This window comes from Chiloscyllium plagiosum, chromosome 5 (assembly GCF_004010195.1).
Source record: "Chiloscyllium plagiosum isolate BGI_BamShark_2017 chromosome 5, ASM401019v2, whole genome shotgun sequence".
NCBI classification, from domain to species: Eukaryota; Metazoa; Chordata; class Chondrichthyes; order Orectolobiformes; family Hemiscylliidae; genus Chiloscyllium; species Chiloscyllium plagiosum.
Window position 1 is genome coordinate 98,804,466 of NC_057714.1, and position 20,384 is coordinate 98,824,849.

Consider the following 20,384-nt stretch of genomic DNA (forward strand, 5'->3'; position numbering starts at 1 on the left):
AACACCAGGCCCCAGCCTCAGTATCAGAAAAAGGAAACGGGAAACACAATCCTGTTGACCCTGTAGAGACCTCCTTCCTAACATCTGAGAGCTTGTGACAGCATTTACAGAGCTTTCCCACAGTACCCGTTAATGTGAGTAACCTTGGGAAGCTATAAATTAGCAAATGCAGTAGTCCCTTTTTCCATCGAGTTTGCTACCCAATTCAATATAATGATGGCTTTCCCTTTATTTCCACACCGTACTCCTGCTCTCCCACCATTCCTTTACTGTCTCTAAATCCGTATTTATATTCAGTGTCTTGGCTTCCAGGTTCGAGTGCGAGAGAATTCCCCAGGTTCACCAGTCTCTGAGGGCAGACATTTATTGGCATCTCAATGCAGAATGGTCAGGTCCACACGCCCCCTACAACCCACCCTCCCATCCTGGGACTTTCCCCTGCCACCGCAGGAACTGTAAAACCTGCGCCCACACCTCCTCCCTCACCTCTATCCAAGGCCCTAAAGGAGCCTTCCACATCCATCAAAGTTTTACTTGCACATCCACTAATATCATTTATTGTATCCGTTGCTCCCGATGTGGTCTCCTCTACATTGGGGAGACTGGGCGTCTCCTAGCAGAACGCTTTAGGGAACATCTCCAGGACACCAGCACCAATCAACCACACCGCCCCATGGCCCAACATTTCAACTCCCCCTCCCACCTGCCGAGGACATGGAGGTCCTGGGCCTCCTTCGCTGCCACTCCCTCACCACCAGACGCCTGGAGGAAGAATGCCTCATCTTCCGCCTCGGAACACTTCAATCCCAGGGCATCAATGTGGACTTCAACAGTTTCCTTATTTCCCCTCCCACCTGACCCTAGTTCCAAACTTCCAGCTCAGCACTGACCCCATGACTTGTCCGGACTTGTCCTACCTGCCTATCTCCTTTTCCACCTATCCACTCCACCCTCTCCTCCCTGACCTATCACCTTCATCCTCTCCACCACTCACCCATTGTACTCTATGCTACTTTCTCCCCACCCCCACCCTCCTCTAGCTTATCTCTCCATGCTTCAGGCTCACTGCCTTTATTCCTGATGAAGGGCTTTTGCCTGAAACGTCGATTTCCCTGCTCCTTGGATGCTGCCTGAACTGCTGTGCTCTTCCAGCACCACTAATCCAGAATCTGGTGAGATCTTACTTCATTGGCACACTGCCTATTATAATCTAAGTTTGGAGAGCAAACGGCTTTTGAGTATTCAGCTTTCATTATTTCAAATTTCCCAATCAGATTTGATTTATGCTCGATTTGAGTCATAATGCTCCTTATCCTGCAAACTTGTCACTTTTTCCCCAACATGAATGTGTCAATCTCTGGTCAATATTGAGATCTACAGGGACAAGACCCATTCCAGTTACTCATTCAAATAATTATATGGTAGTCCTTGCATTACGTTAATGATTTTCAAATATTCAAAAGCCTTTATGAGCTCCAGAGAATTTTGGCAGTTACAACCATTTCTTCTAAGACTCCACAGGAAGAAGGGCTTATGCCCGAAACGTTGATTCTCTTTCTCCTTTGATGCTGCCTGACCTGCTGCGCTTTTCCAGCAACACATATTTAAGCTCTGATCCCCAGCATCTGCAGTCCTCACTTTCTCCTAGTCCAGTCTTTGGTCATATTAGATTTCCTAGTACTTTATCCGCGAAGATAGTGATTGTTGTAATTTCATCCCGCCTTGTCAGTGGAGAAGCAATGGAAATTCAGGCTGTGCAAGAGATCAGAAATGGATAAGTGCAGAGGCGTGAAATGCATATTGGTCTGAAAGAGGCTACAGAAGTAAGGAGGAATGAGGCCATTTAAATAAGGAAGATTTTAAAACCGAGTAGACAGGCAATGTAGATAATCAAACACAATGGTAATAGTGAAATAAACCTGATGGGATTTAAGACAGTTAGATGTGAGATGAATGCAAGTTCATATATGGTGGAAGATGGGGAGCCAGATAAATGGAACATTTCAGTAGTCTAGACCAGAGATATTAAAAACATTGAGAGATGGCTGAAGCAGATGAGCTGAGGCAGGATCAGAGGTAGAACAACGTTATGTAATTGGAAATAGCTTCACTATCTCCAAATCTGCATATGTCATCAAAAAACCATTTCAAAATGAAACTCAAACTAAAGGTCTGAAGAGTCTGGCTTTGTTTCAGACAGGGGAGGATGAACCCTGTGGTCTCAAAAAAAAGTTTATGGACTGGGACAAAGGACAATGGTCTCAGTCTTTCCTGAAAGTTAAACCCCTAACAATATTACTGCCAACACAGATCAGAACTCTTAGGCATCTCAGTGTACAAGTAAAAGGCGCATCATAATTACAAATCAAATTCAAGCCAATTGAACCAAATATATTTTCAGCAAAAAAAGCAGTCGGTCAGAATGCTCATATTGTTCTAAAAACAAATTCTTAGCTTTAATGGTAAATGTCAAAACAGCTGCCAAGATTTAGAAAGGCTTCACCAGAATCTTTGAAGTGAAGAAAGGGTTAATTTTTGGAACTTCTCATTAGGGGTTAAAAATGAGTGTCAAGACCCCCAAAAAATGAGTATACAACATCCAGTAAAAAAAAAAACCCACTTTGGATCAACTGAAATGCTTTTTTCTTATTCTGAGAGGCAACCCAATCTAATCCATGATGAAGCAAAGGAAGTTCCTGTTTGCATGAAGTACTCATCCATCCACCCTGCCTGCTACCTCACCTACATGCTATTAGTTTCTCAGTGTAATTGCTGCATGTCTTTTCAGTGGTCCCTGCAATTGAGGTTGAAACCTTTGTTATGTTTTGCATCATCTGAAGCATTAACAAATAAAATATCATTGCTTCATTTTGATATTTAACTTTAGAATATAATCTTGTGATCCACCTAGTATTTTGATGTTCAGCATTTGGAAGCATTTGTCTCAGCAAAAGCGGGACACAATTAACGGGTAGGCCATAACAATTTCCTATTATACAGAGCCAAAACAAGAAATCACTCAAAAAAGAAATCACTCAAAAAAGTAATCACAAATAGCAAATGTATAAAATCAAATTTAAACCAAAAAGGGTTAAGATTTTAAAATAACTCTGTCATTGTATTCAAGGCTGTACATCACAAATGTTCAGTGACTACTAATACCAAGTTGCATTTACATTCCACCATTAATGCAGTAAATCCTTCCAAGGTGCATGAACATTAACAGACAAATTTAACACTAAACACACAAAACATGATATTAGGACAGTTGACTAAAGCTTAAATCATAAAATTGGTTTCAGTAAAAATCTTAAAGGAGAGCAGTGGAGAAGATTGACAGGTAGGACAGATCAAGAGAACAGTGCCGAGTTGGAAGGTTGGATCTGGGATAAGATGGGGGTAGGAGAAATGAGGAAACTAGCAAAATCAACATTGATCCCGGGTGGTTGGAGGGTGCCAATGCAGATGAGGCGTTCTTCCTCTAGGTGTCAGAAGGCTAGACCTTGGTGATGGAGGCGGCCCAGGACCTTTTGGGGGGGGAGTCGCAGACACACACGCTAAACAACCCCTCTGCCCACTTTAACTCACCTTCCCACTCCGCCAAGGGCATGGAAGTCCTGGGTCTCCTCCACCACCAGCATCTGCACTCCTCACTTCCTCTCAAGTACATGGGTAGGAAAAGTTTAGAGGGAAGTGGGCCAAAAGCAGGCAGGTGAGACTGGTCCAGTTTAGGAAACCTGGTCGACATGGACAAGTTGACCAATGGGCGTGTTTCCATGCTACGACTCAGAATTGTACAGTCCACGGCAGAGCTGCTGACGGCACAATCACAAAGATACAACAATGAAAATTCAGGTTGTGCAGGTCAAGATTGGAACAGGACTGAAATTTTGGGCTAGATTATATTATGATAGAGAGGGAGCTTGCCAGGTAATTTGAAAAACAAAAGCTAGAGTTAAAAACTCTAGTAGGACCCATAGTAGTAATGTTAGGATTCCATCGGGATCGATGGATTCCGGCTTTAGGCTCTGGGAATCTAGAGAGTCTCCTGTTTGGGAAATTTATTTGATGGGGAGGTCATGATGTCTTTCGAGCAGCTGAGCCAGAAATATGAACTATCTAGAAGTAAGCTCTTTCGTTACTTTCAGATTAGTGACTTTATGCAGAAAAAAAAATTAATGGTTAGTCCCTATAAGTTGGATGTGGAGAGGAGAGTACTTCTGTCAACTGGTACTCTCTCGATCAGCACCCTCTATCATTTATTAAGAGGCAGTGTCTTGAAGAACATTGAACAGCTGTGCGGAATCTGGACTCAAGAATTGAGGGTGGACATCTCGTCAGAGGCGTGGGAGGATACTTGGGAGAACGTAAGGAAGATTTCCATTCACAACAGGACGCAGGATATGCAACTGAAGGTACTCCACAGGGCTTATTTGGCACCAGAGCAGCTTGAGAGATTTAAGTCAAGAACGTTCCTAATGTGCCCCAAATGTAAAACAGATACAGAGGAACCTCAATTATCCGAAATTCGATTATCCAAATATTGGATTATCCAGAGGAGATCGAGGTCTCAATAGTAACATTATATCCAAGAGATATTCCCAACACCGATTGCGTCTTTTATTTACAGTGATTACTGAAATGCTGCCGAGAACAGTCCTGGACTGATGGAAGCCCAAATGACCTACTGCCCGCGCTCCCTCTCTCTCCCAACACACATTCCCTGGAGTTCTACACAGGCATATATCCTAAATCCCCCTTCCCCAGATAATCTCTCCAACATTGTCCTGTACAGGACAAAGGTGGAACCTGTCAAAAAGGTGCAGTAAAAATTTGTGTGTGGCTGTGTGTGTATATATGTGTTGTGTCTCTGCGCATGAGCACTACTTGGAGAGATTCTCCCTCCACCAAGAAAAAAGGCGGCAGTGGCAGTAGCAGTCTTGTTGTTGGTGTCCACTCCAGCTTCCCCAGAGAGGGTGCTGGTTGAGATTGGGCGGGGGCTTGCGCAGGGTGTGCTGTGCATCTCCTGAACTGGGAATGTACTTAACAGAAAACTCTGAGCCCCAGAGGAAAGGCATTGAATCAATTAACCGAATAATCAATTATCCGAACAAAACAGTGCCCGCCCATCTCATTCGGATAATTGATGTTCCTTCTGTATTGGTACTTTTACTCATTGTTTGTAGTCATGCCACAAGCTCCATAGGTATTGTGGCACTATACTGAGTGTTTTGAAAGGGATCTTGGGAACAGAGGTCAAGGTAGAGACCAGTGTCCCTCCTCTTGGGTTTGCTGAATCTCACCTCTTTGGACGCCCATGGGAAGAAACATTCATTTTGTGCGAGGAAGAACATTCTGATGAGCTGGGTGCCGAAAAATCCCCTGGACTGTTGCAGTGGCGTAGATTAGTAATGGAACGCAAGCCCCTGGACTTCCTTACAGGTATGGTGCACCAGAAAACTGAACTTTTTTTTTATAGGATGCAGCAGCCCTTTTTGAACTATATAGATGCACACTTTGCCAGCTTTATTGTTCAGGGCCATTGAGTAGCCATGAGGGCTGTGTCTGGCAGGCCAAGGGCTAGGAGGAATTCTAAATAATTACGGGTATGCCAACTGATGCTCCCGGTGATGGGGAGCTTTGGTGGGATTGCACAGCGTGTTGTAACTTAATTTAATTTAGTTTGCCTTGGTTCAACTCGGTTTAATTTAGTTTTTTTTTGATTTAGTTATTTATTGAATTGTCGTTTATGTAGGTTTTTCCTTTCTCTTTATTCATTTTTTTCTTCTCAATTGTTTGTGGAGTAGAGTAGTAGTTTGTTTACTGTTAGCATTGTATTAAGATTGTTATACTATTTTGTAGTAATTCTTTAATTTTGTCAAAAAGCTTCAAAATCTTTTTCTCAATAAAAATATTTATGAGAAAAGCTTAGAGGAGAAAAGCTTGAGGTTAAGTCTATGGAGGTCAGTGTGGACGGCATTTGAATAGTCAAATCTAGAGATAACAAAAGTATAGATGAGCTGAGGTAAGGACGGTGAGCAATGGGTGATGTCAGCAGTCCTGATGACAAGATGATACAGTTTCTCAATAAAGTTTAAAACTGTCATCATCCTTCCTGACATAAGGGAACCAAAAACTGCATGCAGTACTCCAGGTGTGGTCTCACCAAAACCTGTACTTAAATCCTCTTGCTATAAAGGATTTAAGCAAATTCAAATTCAAAGTATGCCAACATACTGCTTACCTTCTTCATCAGTTGCTGCATCTGCTTGCTTCCTTTCAGTGACAGGTGCATGAGGACACCCAGGTTTTGGTGCACCTTGCCATGTATTAATCTACTGTCAGATAATAACCTGCCTTCCTGCTTTTGCTACTGAAATGAATAACCTCACATTTACAAACTAGTTCCCTGCATTAAGACCCCAAGGTGAGAAATCAATGGGCCATGGAAATTTATTCACCTTTTATTCAACCAAGTTGGAAGTCAATCCAAGCTTCCCAAATAATAAAAAGAAAATGGCATATGCAATACCTGTGTAAGAATAATTAGCAACTAGGAGAGAGAAAAATCAAAAAGGTAAAGTGGAAAGAAAAGAAAAATGAACATTGAAATATGAAAATATTAGATGTGCAGTGTTATACTTTCAAATTCAAAGTAGCTGTCTTGAATTGAAAATAATAATAATCTTGGTGGGAGAAATAGTCAGCTGACTCTTAAGCCACTGCTGTTTGTTCTGTGGTTTGTGACTTAATCGGAACTCTGAGGTGGAAGATATACTGAATGAAAACAAACAATGGAATGTATTACAATACTCAAACTTGCACTAATATTTACAGAAATCAAACAAATAATTTATTTTGAACTAAATGGAATTGTTATTCAACTTTTGGAAATCTGACATAGCACTGTTCATGAAATGTGTGTTTGACAAGGAGATCAAGAATGAACTATTGCAGTGGCACTGTGAAGTGATGGGAATTATACATTTTGTATTGAACTTTCCATAAGGTGAAACTATGAAACAATATAATTAACAATTCAGAGAAAATAAAAATTGTAAACAGTGCAAATTTAGAAAGTGGTAGTGCTTTAAAGGCAATCCAGTCACAATCCACAAAAAAATCTTAACATACATGGTGTAAAACTTTCACTGACAATTTGTTACTGACAATTCTGACGAAGGGGTCACTAGACTTGAAACATTAACTCTGCTTTTCTATCCACAGATGCTGTTTAAGTTTCTCCAGCACTTTCTATTTTGGTTCAGATTTACAGCATTCACAGCTCTTTGCTTCTATTTTAGAGTGATAAAATATTTAAGTGAAAAAGTAAACAAAATAAAGTAAAATCCATGAATCGTTAAAAAGAGAACAACTTCTATTTCTAGGTATGTTCTTTTATCAGGCTTGAGCACCACTGACAAGACCAGCCTTTTTATCCATCCTTAACTGTGCTCAGAAAGGTGGTGGTGAGCTGCATTCTTAAACCACTGAAGTCCATCTAATGTAGGCTTTTCATCTCTCTGGGAATCAATGGATATTGAAAACACAGGAAAAATGGGTGATGTAGCTGAATAGCAATCATAACCATTTTGATTGACAGGAAATGTTCTGAACTGGCAATATGGTCTATTTGAATGCCTGTTGTTAGATTTTCATTACTCTCTTTTTACCATAGTAACTTTTCAAGTTTTATCATATTTTCTGAATTGCCTGCTATTGAAATTAATCCAAGGGCATTGTTATGGGCCAGACCAAAACCCCTGCAAATATATCAAGGAGATAGCCTAGACCCTAACTCTTATCTTATTTAAAGGCAAGCGTAAGGTCCAGATGTAATTCTACTGGTCAATTACAAGACTTAAAGCAAAGCACACTTTATTCTCACCCCATAATTAAAATACTAATTCTTTCTTTTAGTTGTATAAGCATAACTCTATTGGAAAACCTAACAGAATAATAGATTTTTCTGTTCCAATACAATAATATCCCATAAACACACCCATGGCAAAGGCAAATTCTGTAAAACAGATTGTGTCACATGTGATGTTTACCTCATCAGAAGGAAAGAACATCAATAGAAAATTCTAGCACAGAAAGAGAACTCAAGTGTTTTGCTACAGCAGGGAGAAATGTACGGAAGCTTCAAAACCCCAGTAACTGCTGAAAGCTAAACTAAAATGCTGCTTCTGTGGGAGCCTGACTCCACCCATTCATGCTGTCTTTATTGCTCCAATTTAAAATAAGATCTCATCAGTTGTTTATTGCCTTGAAATAGACAGCTCTCCCTTTAAAAAAAATGTCAGATCAAAATTCACCTCTTAAATCCATAGTATCATCATAGCATTCACACCCAGACTGCGGTGGGAGGTATTCTGCTTTTTAAATTCCAACTCAGTAAGTTACATGAAAGCACTATTGGAAAGCCAAGGTAGAAACACTTCTGAAGACTGCTTTACATCAACTTTTTTAACCCCATTCTGCCATGCTCGTCTGTCTCCAGCCTCACTTGCTTGCTGATTGAAACAACCAGGCCCCACACCCTGGCTAAACTCATTACAACCTCTTCTCCTCATCATAAAGACCCCTTTAAAACATAATCCTGCTTTAAATAGTCTTCCTTCATCCTCCTCTGGTCTGCTTCTATTTTCATCCTTTGTGAAGCGACTTTAGGAAGTTTTATTATATTAATGTGCGTGCTTCAATGACCTTCCCACCATCCTACGGTCAGACGTGGAGATGTTCATGGATGTTTAGACAATATTAAGCATTATTTACAACTCCTCTGAAACTGAAGTACTCCAGGTCTAAATGTAATGAGTCATGGACAGTACTCAGGTTTGGGATGACAAGTAACATTCATGCTACACAAGTGCCAGGAAATGACGATACCTAATAAGAGAGAATTTAACTGTCACTCTTTGACATTTATGCCATTACCATCACTAAACCCCCAGACTAAATAAAATACTGGAGGTCACCATAGACTAGAAATTGAACTGGGGTAGCCATATAGACTATAAGACAGGAGCAGAATTCGGCCATTCAGCCCATTGAGTCCGCTCTGCCACTTGATCATGGCTGATGTGTTTCTCAACTCCATGCCCCTGCCTTCTCCAACCTTCACTTCCCCCACCCCATAACGCTTAATCCCTCTAATAGCCAAGAACCCATCTACCTCTATCTTAAACACACACAATGACTTGGTTTCCCAAGGGCACAGAGTGCAAAAATCGCTCATGCGGAAGGCCCGTCATCCCTGGATGATTCTTATAAATTTCCTCTGGAACTCCCTCCAACAACAGCATATCCTTAGTTTCTGGGCCCAAAACTGCTCACAATATTCCAAACGCAGACTGACCAGAGTCTTAAAACAGCCTCAGCAGTACATTTCTCCTCCTGTTTTCTCGCCCTCATGAAATAAATGCTGACATTGCATTTGCTTTTCTAATTGCCAACTGAACCTGTATTTAACCTTAAGAAACTCCTGAACTAGGACCCTCAAGTCCCTCTGTACTTCAGATTTCCAAAGCCTTTTGCCATTTAGACACTAGACTATGCCTCTATTCTTCCTACCAAAGTGCATAATCTCATACTTTACCACACTATATTCCATCTGTAACTTCTTCAGTCACTTTCCTAGCCTGTCCAAGTCCTTCTGCAGCATCTGCTCAACACTACTTGTCCCTCCACCTATTTTTGCATCATCTGCAAACATAGCGACAATGCCCTCAGTTCCTTCATCCAGATCATGAATAGTTGTTTTTCCAACACAGACCCCTAAGATACTCCACTAGTCACTGACTCCCATTCTGAAAAGACCTTTTATTCCTTCTGTCTGCCTTCTACCAGTCAACTAATCCTCCATCCATGCCAGCACCTTGCACCTAACACCATGGGCGTGTCTTGTTTAGTAGCCTCCTGTACAGCACCTTGTCAAAGGCTTTATGGAAATCCAAACAAATCACATCCACTGGCTCTCCTTTGACTATCTTGCTCATGCCTCCTCAAGGAATTCTAAGGGGTTCATCAGGCATGCGATACTGACTCAGCTCTACTTTACCATGCACTTCCAAGTACTCTGCAGTCTTAACTTCAATAATGGACTCTAAAATCTCACCAACAACTGAGATCAGGCTAATTGGCCTATATTTTCCTATCTTCTGCCTCCCTCCCTTCATAAACTGGAATGTTACATTAACCATTTTCCAGTCCTCTGGGAACCTCCCAGAGTCCAGTGGTTACTGAAAGATCACTACCAATACCTCTAAAATCTCCTCAGATTCCTTCAGAATCCTGGGGTGTAGTCTATCTGATTTATCCATGTACAGACCTTTCAGCTTCTCCTTAGTGATGGCCACTGCACTCATCTGTGACCCTGGCATTCTCGAAGTTCTGGCATGATGTTGGTGTCTTCAACTGTGAAAACTGATGCAAAGTTCCTCTGCTATTTCTTTACCACTTCTCCAGTGGTCCAATGTCCATCTCTCATCTCTCTCTCATCTTTTACATAGCTAAAGAAACTCTTGCAATCTTCTTTTATATTACTATTTAGTTTATTCCCATGTGTCATCTTCGCCCCTCCTCCTCCCCCACCTCCTTCTTCTAGTTGAATTACCTTTACTTGGAAGGATGTAGTGAAACTTGAAAGGATTAAGAAAAGATTTACAAGAATGTTGCCAGGGATTGAGTTATAGGGAGAGGTTGAACAGGCGGAGTATTTTCCATAGAGTGTCAGAGTGATCTTACTGAGGTTTATAAGTTTATACTGAGGTGTAGTCGGTGTGTGTGTCGGGGGGGGGGGGGGGGTGCGCGCGCACGCACATGGAGGTAATTGGAGTCCTGAACTAGAGGGCATAGGTTTAGGGTGAGAGTGAATGTATTTAAAAGGGACCCCAGGGACAACTTTTTCAAATCTCTACTATTTATCATTCTTCTATTACACTGTAACTTGCATGTTTTGCACTTCTTTTACACTTTATGCAGTGTACAATTGTGTAGTTTGTGCTGTCCATGGAGCACCCTTGGCCCTGAAGGAACGCTGTCTTGTTTTTACTGTATCAGTTGTATATGGCAGAAATGACAAATAAAAAGCTATTCTACTCTTTCTATTCTCCTCTATATGAATAGGTAGGACTCAGAGGGATATGGGGCCAAGTGCTGGCAAATGGGACTAGATTAGTTTAGGATATCTGGAAGGCATGCACGAGTTGGACCGAAGAGTCTGTTTCCATGCTGTACAACTCTATGACCCTAATTGTAAGATTGTTACATCTGATTCCAGGTTCTCCCTTTCAAAGTGCAGCATGAATTCTATCTTATTATGAACACTGCCCCCTAGGAGTTCCTTCACCTTAAACTCCCTAATCGTGAATTACCTGATCGCTCATGGGCTCTATCACAAGCTGCTCAAAAAATCGACCTTGTAAACATTCCACAAATTCCTTTTTTTCTGCTACCACCTTGACCACCAAGTCCACCAGTCCACCATGATTATTGTAATAGTACATGCCTTTTGTACATGTCTTTTCTATCTCCTGATTTATTTTCTTCCCCACATCCTGATTACTGCTAGGAGGCTGTATACAATTCTCAAAGACATTTTTCCTTTGCAGTTCCTCAACACTATCCACACAGATTCTACACCATCTGACTCTATATCACAGAGTCATAGAAATGGACAGCACGGAAACCTTCAATTGCAACTCATCCATGCCAACCAGATATCCCAACCTAATCCAGTCCCATTTCTCATCACCTGGCCTATATCTATCTAAACCCTTCCTATTTATTCACCCATCCAAATGCTTTTTAAATGTTGCAATTGTACCAGCCCCCACCACTTCCTCTGGCAGCTCATTCCATAAATGCACCGCCCTCTGCGTGAAAAAGTCACCCCTTAGTTCCCTTTTAAATCTTTCCCTCTCACCCTAAACCTATGCCCTCTAGTTCTGGACTCCCCCACCCCAGTGAAAAGACTTTACCCGATCCATGCCCCTCCTGATTTAATAAATCTCTATAAGGTCACCCCTCAGCCTACTCAGCCTCTCCTTATAGCTCAAATCTTCCAACCCTAGCAACATCCTTGTAAACCTTTTCTGAATCGTTTCAAGTTTCACAACATGCTTCCTAGAGACCAGAATTGCACACAATATTCTAAGATGCCCTGTACAGCTGCAACACGACCTTACCATTAAGTGTATAAGTCCGATCCTGATTTGCCTTTCCAAAATGCAGCACCTCACATTCATCGAAATTAAACTCCATCTGGCACTCCTCGGTCCACTGGCCCATCTGATCAAGATCCCGTTACTCTCCGGTAACCACCTTCATTGTCCACTACACCTCCAATTTTGGTGTCATCTGCAAACTTACTAAACTACATCTCCGAGGTTCACATCCAAATCGTTTATATATGTGACAAAAAACAGTGGACCCAGCACCGACCCTTGCGGCACACCACTGATCACAGGCCTCCAGTCTAAAAAGCAACCCTCTTAAACAGACACACAGTCTTCTAGCTTGAAACCAGTTCTGTATCCAAATATCTGGTTCTCCCTGTATTCCATGTGATCTAACCTTGCTATTCACTCTACCATGAGGAATCTTGTCGAATGCCTTACTGAAGTCCATATAGATCACATCCACCACTCTGCCCTTATTTATTGTCTTCGTTACTTCTTCAAAAAATTCAGTCAAGTTTGTAACACGATTTGCCACACACAAAGCCATGTCGACTATTGCTAATCAGCCCATGCCTTTCCAAATACATGTAAATCCTGTCCCTCAGGATTCCCTTCAACATCTTGCCCACCACTGATGTCAGGCTCACCAGTCTATACTTCCCTGGCTTTTCCTTACCTCCTCTCATAAATAGTGGCACCAAGTTAAACAACCTCCAGGCTTCCGGCACCTCACCTGTGACTATCGATGATCCAAATATCTCAGCAATGGACACAGCAATTACTTCCCTAGCTTCCCACAGAGTTCTACATCTGATCAGTCCTGAGGATTTATCCACCTTTGTGTTTCAAGACATCCAGCACCACCTCCTCTGTTAGAAGGACATTTTTCAAGATGTCATCATCTATTTTCCCCATATACTTGTTCTGGAAACTTTAATAACCCTGCTGAGCCCTCCCCCAGCTTAAAGTTTTTCCATAATTTTCCATGCAACTGAACCCATCACGCACCACTACTTAGTTTAAAGCCCTAGTTATACAAGTACTGTGGCTACAAGAGCAGGTTGGAGGCTAGGAAGCTGACAATGAGTAACTTAGCTCCTAATTCACCAAAGCCAGTCAACCATTTACAAAGCACAAGTAAGGAGTATAATGGATTACTCCCCACATGACTCAATGAATGCAGCTCCAACAACAGTTACTCCCTCCACCACAAATAGACTGTTGTAGCATGTACCTTTTACGAAGCGCTGGTGAAATTCACCATAACTCATTAGACAGCACCTTTCAAACTCATGTCCACTCCCATCTAGAAGGGCAAAGGTAGCACATACATGAGAGCACCACCAGCTGCAAGACTCTCTCCAAGCCACTCACCATCCTGACTTAGCAATGTATCGCCACTTCTCAAGTCTTGCTGGATCCAAATCCTGGAGCTCCCCTCCGAATAGCATTGTAGGCACCTACACCAAGTGCATTACAGCACTTCCATAAGGGAGCGCTCCACTGCCTTCTTAAGGGTAATTAACACTGACCCAGCCAGGGTGGCCGTCATCCCCTGATTTTTTTAAAAACCTAAACAGCTGTTGAACATAACCTCTACATAGATTTGCACGAATCATATACAGAGGCTCCTGATTTACTAATGCACAACTTACAAACCCTCACACTTACAAACAAGATCCCATATTACAATTAATCATGAAGATCATATTGAACACGATTTGAGAATGAAATACAGTATAAGTTCTGCACTTGCACATAATCTAAGTTCGCCTCAACTGTGTGGTTTTGTTTCATCATTAACAAAAGATTACGATGCCAAGTTTGACCAATAGCAACACTCAACTGTTCTACCAAGATGCTTAGAAATTAACTTCCAAGTATGCAAGCTTTAACTGCGTTTAAACAAATTTTTATTTTTACTTGAAGCAATGAACCAATAGAGATCAGAAAATGTGGACAATAGGATACAACAGATGATACTGTAGGGGAAGGCCTTGGACAGATTTGTACAATACCTTTTAAGTACAATCTATTCAACCACAGGATAGCCATTGTAGGTTAGTAAAGACAAGGATGATGAGTGAGCTGATCATGTGCTTCAAGTAAGGCATAATACACATCACTTTAATGCACTCTGACATTTCAGGAAAGAGAACAGTAAAATGTGCAAAAAAAAGGCACAAAAATATTGGGGACGAAAAAGAAACACCTAGTAAAACCAAGTCATTCTGTAAACAAATAGATAAGCCCAAGGCTGGAAACAAAAAGGTCCAGAACCAAATCTGAAGAACAGCTGAAATTGAACAGTTGCAAGTAGCCAAATTGACTAAAGGAAAGAATTAGAAAACAGTCAAAAAGGACCAAAGCATAAGGTGAAGAATAGGCAAATTGGCAAGTAAAAGTCTGACAAATTTGTCAATGAAGGTCAGGATAGTGCATTATTATTTCAAACGACAGGATAAAAGGACCACAGAATTATTTCTGATTCCACAAACAAGGTGCCAAAGCTTCAGTGGATGTACAAAAGAGAGGATTAATAGAAATAAGTCTAGTAATGCTAAAGTAGCTAAATTCTGCATGGATCACATTTCTTTTAGGCAAGTAGCATTCCTCCCTTTCTAATTTACTGTATGAAACCACATTGCTGCATTACAACTTGTGATCATCATCTACTTTGCTTCAATTTGGAATTCAGAATTCAGTGACATGGATCACTTTAAACTGCAAGATCTTAAAAGGGTTACCATTTTTCTACCTTAACTGACCCATCTCCTGTCTGTGTACATTCATTTACTGTGCTTTTCCAGCACCACTCTAATCTAAACTCTGGTTTCCAGCATCTGCAGTCATTGTTTTTACCTAGCTGATTTTAACCCTACTGCCTGCCTTGAAGAAGTTTTCCTCCTCTCTCTACAAGAATCTCAGGGAGTCCCTCTCCCACTGCAACTCCCAGGTCATTTTCTCTGCCCTGAAGCTCTTCCACCTATCCACTCCAACCTCCTCCCTGACCTATCACCTTCATCCCTTCCCCCACTCACCTATTGTACTCTATGCTACTTTCTCCCCACCCCGACCCTCCTCTCATTTATCTCTGCACCCTTCAGGCACTCTACCTGTATTCCTGATAAAGGGCTTTTGCCCGAAACGTCGATTTTACTGCTCCTCAGATGCTGCCTGAACTGCTGTGCTTTTCCAACACCACTCTAATCTAAACTCTGGTTTCCAGCATCTGCAGTCATTGTTTTTACCTACATTATTTTACACCCAGTTTACTATGTGTCCACAGCGCCTTGACAAAAAATATCACTTTGGTAACAAAATGTTTCAGGAAAATGATAAAGGTGTATGCAACTTCTCCTCAGCATGGTTTTCCCAATTTTATTCTAACACGCAAGCTCCTACCTCTGCACCCAATTCTTGCAATAGTTTAATTGAATTTAGGCTGCAATAATTCCACATTTTGATTAGTGTCAGGATCCACGTCTTCCATTTATATATCGCATTACATATAGCAGAGAGTAAATGACAATCTGAAATCTAATGGAGGTGCTTGGGGTGCTTTATATGCAGAGTAACATGTACCAGACAGTGAGATACAGATATGAGTATTGTCGATGGGTTTGGAGTGGTTTACACATAGAATAACAGATACTGGGTTAAGAGTCACAGACTGGAATCTAATCAAGGGGATCAAAGAGAATAACAAATACCTTGGAATAAGTTACACATGGGAATCTATTCGAGGGACAGATGGGCCAATGAGCTGAGGAGCGGCAGATGGAGTTTAATTTAGATAAATGTGAAGTGTTGCATTTTGGTAAGGTAAATCACGGCAGGACTTACACAGTTAATGGCAGGGTCCTGGGGAGTGTTGCCGAACATAGAGACCCGAGGGTGCAGTACAGAGCTCTTAGAAAGTGAAGTTGCAGAAAGGCAGAGTGGTAAAGGAGACCATTAGCATGCTTGCTTTCATTGAATAGGAAGGATTTATAGTTCCTCACAGCATAACAGAGTTCCACCTCCCTTCCACTTCCCAAATTTACCAAAGCTAAACTCCCAAACTGACCCTCAAAAGGTTTTGGCATCTAAACTTAATTTCTGTCCCTCTTTACTCTTAAGGAAGCAGAAAGATTATAAAGAAATGTAATGCTTTGGGGTGATCAATTTTCATTCCACATGCAACGGACAAATCTGAGATGTACAGCTTTTATAGGGCTGAAAATGTGTTGCTGGAAAGGCGCAGCAGGTCAGGCAGCATCCAAGGAGCAGGAGAATCGACGTTTCGGGCATGTGCCTTCCTGAAGAAGGGCACATGCCCGAAATGTCGATTCTCCTGCTCCTTAGATGCTGCCTGACCTGCTGGGCTTTTCCAGCAACACATTTTCAGCTCTGATCTCCAGCATTTGCAGTCCTCACTTTCTCCTAGAAGTTTTTATAGGGCAACAACCTTTTTGCTACAGCAATCCAAAACAAATCCCGATACCCTTCCTGCTCCCTATTTCCCATTCTCCTCCTGCTTCAGCAAAAACTGCATGTATGTTATATGTTTAATGCAGTTAAACCTCCCAAAGTATTATAAATATTGATTTGTTTTCTCCTGACAAAAATAGCAATGGTCTCCACCTCAAATTCACCTTGGTAGAAGTCCCAAGTTCGAATGCATCCAAGTAAAGACACTTTGCTATATCCCTTGCCTTGGTGATAATTTAAAATTGATGACCTGTCCAAATCAGTTCTCTCTTAACCAGGGGAAATATCCCTTCCCCATAAAAATTCTACTTCAACAATCTATATTAGATGTCCTCAGCTTCTCTGCAGTGGACGGAGATGGCACCAATATCTTGTCTGTAGCTGTGGCTGGCATAAGGCTCTTGAATCTACCATTGTACCAAGTTTATAGTTTGAATGGCCTTTTGATCATGGTGTACCCAAAGCTGCACAAAGATCAGGAACTGTGGACTAACAAAGTCTTGCAGAAATGTTTGTTAAACATGTGGTCAGTTTCCGTATGTATATGATAATCTGAACAGGCAAAGGAACATGAATACCAAGACAGCATTTGACAGTAGCCCTACTAATGAAGCTGTCCCAGCAAAACTAAACTTTTGATAAGCTGACCTCTGATAAAAGGTTCTGGAGTAGAGTGGTACTGGAAAAGCACAGCAGTTCAGGCAGCATCCGAGGAGCAGAAAAATCCGACGTTTCGGGCAAAAGCCCTTCATCAGGAAGAGCTTTTGCCCGAAACGTCGGATTTTCCTGCTCCTCAGATGCTGCCTGAACTGCTGTGCTTTTCCAGCACCACTCTACTCCAGAATCTGGTTTCCAGCATCCGCAGTCATTGTTTTTACCTCTGATAAAAGGTGTAAGGCCAGTTAGGAGAGCTGTGAAAAGAATTGAAAGTCACCCAAGTCCAAGAGGATCATCAGCTGCTCTCTCATTGAATAGGTTAAAATCCCCACCAGTTTTGACTGATAGTCACTATGTCTCAGGCAAGTGGTACAAGTTGGGGCAATTATGGTTGACATCAGCTGGTACAGGAATTGAACTGTACAGTTAGTGTCACTCCGTATTACAAATCAGCCAACTAATCAACTGTGCTAACCAACATAATCAAGAATTGATTTAATAAAAACATTAATGATAGTTCCACAGCAACATCCTAAGGCAAGGTGGAGGGGTCAAAAACAGAGGTAGAAGATACAGTCATTATACAAAGAAGGTACAGAGATGTAAGCACTGCTCAAGGTCAAGTAGATGTTCAGTGCATGAATTATGAATGGGATACTGTAATGTTAAAAGCTTAAACCGTACTCTGTGGACATTAATATAATATTAAAGGGTTAAACTGCACTGTCTTTGGGTGGGGACGACAGCCAAGAAAGAATGCAGATGACTATCCATTGTAATTTACACTTCATTTAGACATTGCTATTGTCAAGTTAAACTATTAATTCAATTTCTTCTATTCAGAAATGCTTTCTGGTCAGAGGTATATTGCATCTGCATTGTCTTGGAATCAGTGAGCCGTGAACCTGCATAACGGTTCCCCAGGATGAGGACATTAGCATTAGCTCTGAAGATCTCATTCTGCTATTGTACCTGGGGTAACCTGCAACTGTGAGTGACAGGAGGTTGTCGTGAGTGGCATGTGACTGTCGGGAGGTGGCCAGAGCATCTGTAAACATTGCAACTGACCTGTACAAAGGGGATTAGATTCCCTACAGTGTGGAAACAGGCCCTTCGGCCTAACCAGTCTACACTGATCCTCCGACAAGTAACCTACCCAAATCCATTTCCTTCTGACTAATTGACCTAACACTATGGGGAAATTTAGCATGGCCAATTCACCTGATCTGTGGGAGGAAACCGGAGCACCCAGCAGAAACCAATGCAGACACAGGGAGAACGTGCAAACTCCACACAGACAGTCACTCGAGGCTGGAATCGAACCCTAGTGCTAACCTCTGAGCCACCGTGCTGCCCCTTGAGGGGATTAAGAAAAAGGGTGGTTTAGGGAAGAACTTTCAGAGCTCAAAGCCAAGACAGCTGAAGGCACACTAACAGTGGAATTAAAACAGTAAAGTATGCATCAGAATCCAGAGTTGGAGGGATCTGAGGTTCTGAATGATTGCAGCACTGAAAGTAGGGGTGAGTATCTGAATGGATTTCACAAGAGAATAAGAATTTTTAAATTGAGGGGTGAATGATCTAGGAGCTAATATAGGTCAACAAACAGAGGGCCTTACTTTGTTAAGCAGAACTTGGTGCAGGCTAGAATACAGACTGACAGATTAACGGAACAGAGAAGGCTACCAGGAATAGAAGGTAACTAAAGCACAGACAAGGATATTGACAGCTGAGACAGGAGCAGAAAAACAATGGGGGAGTTTTGAATGGACATGACATGGGCTTACAAACTCAGCTTTGAGTCAAGTGGGATGGTCACCAAGATTCTGTGCAGACTATTTCAGCCCAAGACAGCATCCAGGGAAAGAGGAAAAAAATCAGTGGCAAGGAAACTGTTTGTGGTAGGATAAGAACTGGCTTTGCTGAAAAATGAATCCTGAAGAAGGGCTTATGCCCGAAACGTCGATTCTCCTGCTCCTTAGATGCTGCCTGACCTGCTGCACTTTTCCAGCAACACATTTTTCAGCTCTGATCTCCAGCATCTGCACTCCTCACTTTCTCCTAAGAACTGGCTTTGGTCATTTTAAGGTTTAGTTAGAAAAACATGCAACTCATCCCAGACATCCCCTCCAAATCAACACTAGAAATGAAGGAGTCAAGGGCGTGAGGTGGGTGCTGCCTACATACATTTGAAACTTGACAGGTGATGCTGCAGAGCAGCACCATGCAAATGAGAAACAGGAGGGGGCAAACAGAGATAAAAGAATTATGGACAAACCAACTTAATACAAATATGATTCAAAGCACATGCAAGTCAGAATCAGATACCAGCAAAAAGTAAAACGGTAGCCTAGATTTCAAAACTACAGGCAAGATATACTCAATTTAATTTATGAGGCTACAACACCCAGCAGAAACTTAAGTCTATATTTTAATTCTGGAATACAATGCATGCTTGACAGACTATTTAATACCAGTGCATGTATAACACATGTAAATCATTATGTGCTTTCTTTGTTCAATGCCTTCCTTTGCCCTGACTTTGCATGCCTGTGAAGAGGGTCAAAGGAGGTCACCTGGCTTGTACAAGCTTTAATACACTTTAACTTTGCATAAGTTGCTGCGTTGCAGTTGCATCAAGTGTGTAGGAACCTCGGGAAAATAATTTAATGCAATCGGGGCAAAGGTGCAGCTTTTGTTGAAAAGCTTCAGTTTAAGTGGAGGACATTGTAGCTCAAAGACCGGATGCTAGATAATCAATATGATAACATGGATACAGTGGGAGATGCAAGGAGAGATGATGCTACAAGACAGATTGGGTACAGTACTCTGAAACAAGTGGCTGACCTGCTCGCTCTTCAAATCCTCTCCATCACCTGTAACATTCAGAGTGTCAGGAATCTGGTGGAATACTTGCCACTTGCCTGGATGAGCACAGATACAAAAGACAATGTAGAAGTGAACTTCACTCAATTTGGTGATTGACACCACTGGCCTCAACATTTCCCCAATCCTCTCACTAGTGCAGAGGATGTATTACAATATCTCACCAGGGTTAACTAAACAGGA

The 20,384-nt window shown here is 41.7% G+C and overlaps 1 protein-coding gene across 1 annotated transcript in view; it reads right to left on the reverse strand.

The window, feature by feature from the left end:
- LOC122550324 (zinc finger MYND domain-containing protein 11-like) overlaps positions 1 to 20,184 on the reverse strand; it is an 81,204-nt gene extending 61,020 nt beyond the window's left edge. The window contains exon 1 of the mRNA XM_043691049.1: positions 20,163 to 20,184. The gene's annotated coding sequence lies outside the window, so the exon portion shown is untranslated. The remainder of the gene's footprint in view (positions 1 to 20,162) is intronic.
- Between the last annotated feature and the right edge of the window lie 200 nt (positions 20,185 to 20,384).